This window comes from Microtus pennsylvanicus, chromosome 2 (assembly GCF_037038515.1).
Source record: "Microtus pennsylvanicus isolate mMicPen1 chromosome 2, mMicPen1.hap1, whole genome shotgun sequence".
Taxonomy (NCBI): Eukaryota; Metazoa; Chordata; class Mammalia; order Rodentia; family Cricetidae; genus Microtus; species Microtus pennsylvanicus.
The window spans coordinates 109,139,904-109,145,791 of NC_134580.1; the positions used below are offsets into that span (position 1 = coordinate 109,139,904).

Sequence of the window (5,888 nt, forward strand, 5' to 3'; positions counted from 1 at the left end):
AATGCAGCAGAAACTGAAAGTCTACTCCTCTGAGGTGGAAGACACAACACCAGTGGCCAGGGAAGGAGGTTAAGCGCGCTGGTGGCTCTTAGGACCTGGATTTGTTTCTCTCTTTGGTTCAGGTCGAGGGCCTGTCAATCTTACCTTCTTGAAGAATCAGTTTTTAAATTCATTGATTTTTTTTTGTAGTTTGCTTGTGTTTCATTAATTTATGCTCTGATTTTATTTCTTGTTGTCAACTGAGTTTTGGTTTGGTTTGTTCTTGTTTTTCAAAATTTTTGAGTTATATTAGTAAGTCATTTATCTCTATTTTTTCTGATTTTTTTTTTATTTTTTGCTTGTTTATTATGGTGCTCAGCGCTACAGATTTCCCTTACAGGACAACTTTCACTGTGTCGCAGAAATTTTGTTGTGTTTTCATTTTCATGGAGTTCTAGGAAATTTTTTATTTCTTGATTTTTTTTCCTCGATCTATTCATCATTCAGTAATGAGTTACTTAATATTTATGAGTTTATGCATTTACTAAAGTTGGTTGTGAATTTTAAGTTTTTATTGCATTGTGGTCAGATAGTTTGCACAGAGTTATTTCAATCTTTTTCAATTTATAAAGATTATTATGTGTCTTAGGATGTGTTTTATTTTAGAATAGCTTCTGTGTGCTTCTGAGTAGAATGTGTATTGTTTGGTGTTTGGGTAGATATGTCATTTCCCCCTTTTATTTTTGAGACTGTAATATAATGACATCCTTTCTCCCTTCCCTTTCCTCCCTCTAAGCTCTCCCATATACCCCCTCCTTGCTCTCTTTCAAGTTCATGGCCTCTTTTCCATTAATTGGTTATATGCATATATGCATATACATATATAGTCTTATGTATAACCGGCTCAGTCTGTATAATGCTACTGTTTTCAGGGCTCATCATTGATTTGGATGTGTTCTTCTCAGCATTCCTCCAGTGCTGTAGTTCTTTGTGTAGTGCTGAGGCCTTATGGCTTTCCTGTCATTCATGTTGGCGTGTCTCCTTTTGTCCTTGTTCATGTTCAGGCAGTCATGTTTGTGAGATTTTATGGATGCAGTTTCTGACATTCTCAGGAAACCTAACCACATAGCAAACTACCTGTCTGGTCTTAACAGTCTTTCTGACAACTCTCTGCAGTGTTGCCTGAGCCTTAGGTATGGGAGTCGTTTAGGTATGGGAGATGTATCTATTGGGACTGGCTCCACAGCGCTGCCTTTTGACTGATTGTGGTTTTTGTGGGACCCAGCCATGATAAGCTAAGTCTGGGCAGGTCACCCAAAGGAAGTTCTTTACTTCCAACCATTATTACCTGCCAGAGTAGAACTTGGCCATCGATAAATTTAATAAGAGGCCTGAGTCTCAGTAGTTTACCCTAAAGCAATACCTGGCTGCAGAAAGAACCACAAACTGAGGTTACCTGAGCACCACCCAAGAACAGATTCAAAGGAAATGCCTAACATTCCGACCGCTGTAGATAGGACCACCAGCCAGAACACACTCACCAGGACACCCTAGACAAATGTCAGCCAATCAGGGGTCCTAAACCTCAAAAACCCCTCACCCCACCTTTACTACTATAAAAACCCAATTCTAACTGAGCTCGGGGCTCTCCGTTTATTCCAATACGTTGAACATGCAGAGAGACCGAGTTTGCAAAGTTGATGCCTTGAAAAACATAAATAAATAAATAAAGGCTCTTTGCTTTTACATATGGGACTTGGTTTCCTTGTTGGCTTTTGCAGGGACTTCTCAGATTTGGGCATAACAGTTTTCTATGATTGTCTCTGTTGCATGAAGTGGCTACGGTTGAGCCCTTCACTGACATTCACTTCTGGTTGTTTCCCATAGCTAAAAACCTGATCAGACAACCCAGGGTAGTCCACCCGTGCTAGCATTGCACACAGTGAGCAGTGTGTTCGCCTTGGGGCCCAGAGCCCCTCGGATTTTTCTTTTTCTTTTGGACCACTCATAAGTGGTCCCCACCATGAGAGACCACTCAGAGCAGGCTCTAGCTTCTCTGGCTTCCGAGTTACCCTGAGCATAGAGAGGAGACATCCTCCAATAAGCCTTGTGGTGTCACCCTTCTCGCGGGTTTTCATGGTTTCAACTATGGGTAACAAGCCATCGAAGACCGTCAATCCAACCTCTCCCCTGGGACACCTTTCAGAGGCCCTGGAACCCCCCAGGCCTTAATGCCCTGCTTACAGATTTCCACAGTTGTCCAACTTTGCTCAGGAAAAAAAAGGTCTTGTTACCAATTAGATAACAATTTAAAGTGCCTGCCTAACAGCACCTTTGATCCTGATATTCTATAGGAGCTTTCTAACTACTGTAGCACATAGTTAGATGGAAGGAGTTTCCTTATATCCAAACCTTTTACTATCTAAGCTCTAAGCCTAAGCCCTCTGTCCTCGCAAGTTGTTCACCTGCTCGCATGTTCCTGGCTCTGCCATCTGAGCTGGAAGAACCTTCCACTTCTGCTCTGGACCCAGCTTACAAACCCCACCTTTCCGACCTCAGCAGGCAGCTACTTCTGCTTCTTCAGCTCCCACTCTGGACCCCCGCTAAGGAACTCACACTTTCCGACCTCAGCAGACGCTTCCACTTCTTCACCTCCTGCCAGCTTGCCCTGCCTCACCCCCTCTTTCCGCTCGCACCCGCACAGGCTCCGCTGCCCTCCTCAGATCTCCCCCACTGGATCATTCCTCCTCTCCAGTGCCAGGCCGCAACAGCCGCCTGGCTCTAGCACCCACCTTACCCCTCCTCTCACACGCTCACATGCTGCTATGGAACCCAACCCTGTCCAAGACAAGCCAGCAGCAGCTCTTTTGTTGCAAGACGTGGCCAGTGTAGATGGACTGGTTAGGGTACACGTCCCCTTCTCCCTCTCAGAACTCTCCCATGTAGAACAAAAACTGGGGTCCTGTGTGTCTAAATCTACCTCTTTCAAAAAGCCATTCCAATACATTACTCAGCCTTATAATCTCACCTTTCATGATACCTGGTCCAGGTTAGTCAGCATGGTCTTTTAGGACTGGAATGCATTGCTCTAAGGTATTCTGGCTTTCACAGTTTCCATGAAGAAACCAGATGTTAGCCGGGCGGTGGTGGCGCATGCCTTTAATCCCAGCACTCGGGAGGCAAAGGCAGGCAGATCTTTGTGAGTTCGAGGCCAGCTTGGTCTACAAGAGATAGTTCCAGGACAGGCTCCAAAGCTACAGTGAGAAACCCTGTCTCAAAAAACCAAAAAGAAAGAATAAATAGGAAGAAAGGAATAAAGAAAGGGAGGAAGGAAGAAAGAAACCAGCTGTTGTTCTGATGTGTTTTCCTTTATACGTGACTTGAGTCTTCTCTTGCAGCTTCCAATGCACTTTCTTTGTTATGTATACTTGGTGCTTTACTGTGAGATGGTGTGAAAACTTTTGTCTTTTTGGAGTTCTGCATACTTCTTATAGCTGTATGGGTGTGTCTTTCCTTAGTTTGGGACAGTTTTATTCTATCATTTTGTTGAAGGTCTGGTCTACACAACTGACTTGGAATTCTTCTCTCTCCCTATGTATATAATTTGAAGGTTTGATCTTTTCATGGTGTCCCACATTTCCTGTCTGGTCTTTTCCGTGGGTTTCTCATATTCTTTGCCTACTTTGTCTAGATCTTCTACTTTAAGTCCTGATATTCTTCTCTCTTCTGCACAATCCATTCCATTAAGTAAGGCTTTCCTTCGAGTGTTTTGGGTATTTGTTCACTGTGGGAAGATGTGTTGTTGTAATTGGTGTAATAAAAAGCTGAGTGGCCAGCTGAGGAGCAGGCCTACAACCTGCCTGGGAGGCTCTGATAGGCGCAGCTGGTGGAGCAGCGGCCTCAAACCTAGCACTGGAGGGATCCGGTTGAGTAGGCTGGGGAAGTGAGGCCTTCTTCTCGTCTTTGTGGCCCACAGGGCAGAGTAACCCCGTGCCCCGCCCCTTTCCTGTCATCTTTGGGCCTCTGCAGCGACAATCCGACAATCCGAAGAGGGCGCATCACAATAGGGCGGTTTATCTGAGCGGGCTGGACCTCTATGAGGGAGAAGAAAATGGAACACCTACACGTCTAACTGGTACTGCCTCACGTGTTGCTAAGAGAGGAGTCGACCAGACTAAAATGAGTCTTCATGGTGCTAGTGGGGGCCACGGGCGATCAAGAGATAGACGAAGGTCAAGTGACAGATCACGAGATTCATCTCATGAGCGAGCAGAGTGTCAGCTTACTCCTTGTATTCGAAATGTGACTTCACCAACACGACAGCACTATGTTGAACGAGAAAAAGATCATAGTTCGTCTCATCCAAGCAGTCCTCGTCCTCAAAGAGCGTCCCCGAATGGCTCCGTGAGCAGCGATGGGAGCAGCAGCAGAAACAGCAGTCAGCGGAGCTCAGATGGTAGCTCTACGACATCCGGGGAGATGGTGTTTGTGTATGAGAACGCAAAAGAAGGCACGCCGAGCGTGAGGACATCCGAGCGAGTGACACTGATAGTTGATAACACCAGATTTGTCGTGGACCCGGCCATTTTCACTGCACGGCCAAATACAATGCTGGGCAGGATGTTTGGATCTGGCCGAGAACATAATCTCAAATGTGCTAATGAAAAGGGAGAGTATGAGGTGGCAGAAGGAATCGGTTCTACTGTGTTTCAAGCTATTTTGGATTACTATAAGACAGGAATCATCCGCTGTCCTGATGGCATATCTATTCCTGAGCTGAGAGAAGCATGCGATTACCTTTGTGTCTCTTTTGAATACAGTACAATTAAATGTAGAGATCTCTGTGCCCTTATGCATGAGTTATCAAACGATGGTGCTCGTAGGCGATTTGAATTTTATCTGGAAGAAATGATCCTCCCTCTCATGGTAGCGAGCGCCCAGAGTGGGGAACGAGAGTGCCATATAGCGGTGCTTACAGATGATGATGTGGTTGATTGGGATGAGGAGTATCCACCACAGATGGGAGAGGAATATTCACAAATTATCTATAGCACAAAATTATATAGATTTTTCAAGTACATTGAAAACAGAGATGTGGCCAAATCAGTTTTGAAGGAGAGGGGTCTTAAGAAGATTAGATTGGGAATTGAAGGCTATCCTACCTACAAAGAAAAAGTAAAGAAAAGGCCAGGAGGTCGCCCCGAAGTCATTTACAACTACGTCCAAAGACCCTTTATTCGAATGTCCTGGGAGAAGGAAGAAGGAAAGAGTCGGCATGTAGACTTTCAGTGTGTGAAGAGAGTAAATCTATCACCAACCTGGCGGCGCCTGCCTCAGACATTCCCCAGGACCAGCTGGTAGTCATGCACCCTACTCCACAGGTGGATGAGCTGGAGATCCTCCCCAGCCACCCTGCCTTGGGCATTAATGACCTCGATCCTGATGCACAGAATCCAATACTGTGATGCTGCTGTTCCTGAAACCAGAGCATGCTACTCTTCACAGAGACGTTGTATTCCTCATTCTGCACCATGAGGCCACTTTTCTTCATTGTGAGATGCACATGTTTAGGATACTGCAGTGTAGGCTTTTTTAAAGACCAAAGGTAGCTGAATGTTTTTTTTTTTAATGAGTACAACTTTAGCATCCTGGTTCCAGTTCTATAAATGCATTTGCTTACCAGTAGGTTTGTGAAATTGGTTCTTTGTATGGGGACAGTCCTTTTTCACACATCTTGGTCTTCTCGGAAGTCGTGGGAATTGGCAGCTGGGGATTGATACTCATCATGCCCCAGATAAAATGCAGAATATTAAGAGTTGCACTTTATAGAGGGTGGTTAAATGGAGCTGTTGACGCCGTGTTAAGAGTGGTGGCGCACAGTGTAACAGAAGTGCTTCTATCAGAGTATT

General features: G+C 45.0%; 1 pseudogene; it reads left to right on the forward strand.

Moving 5' to 3' along the window:
• The first annotated feature begins 4,158 nt into the window (after positions 1 to 4,158).
• On the forward strand, positions 4,159 to 5,444 carry LOC142845073 (BTB/POZ domain-containing protein 10 pseudogene; annotated as a pseudogene).
• Positions 5,445 to 5,888: the final 444 nt, after the last annotated feature.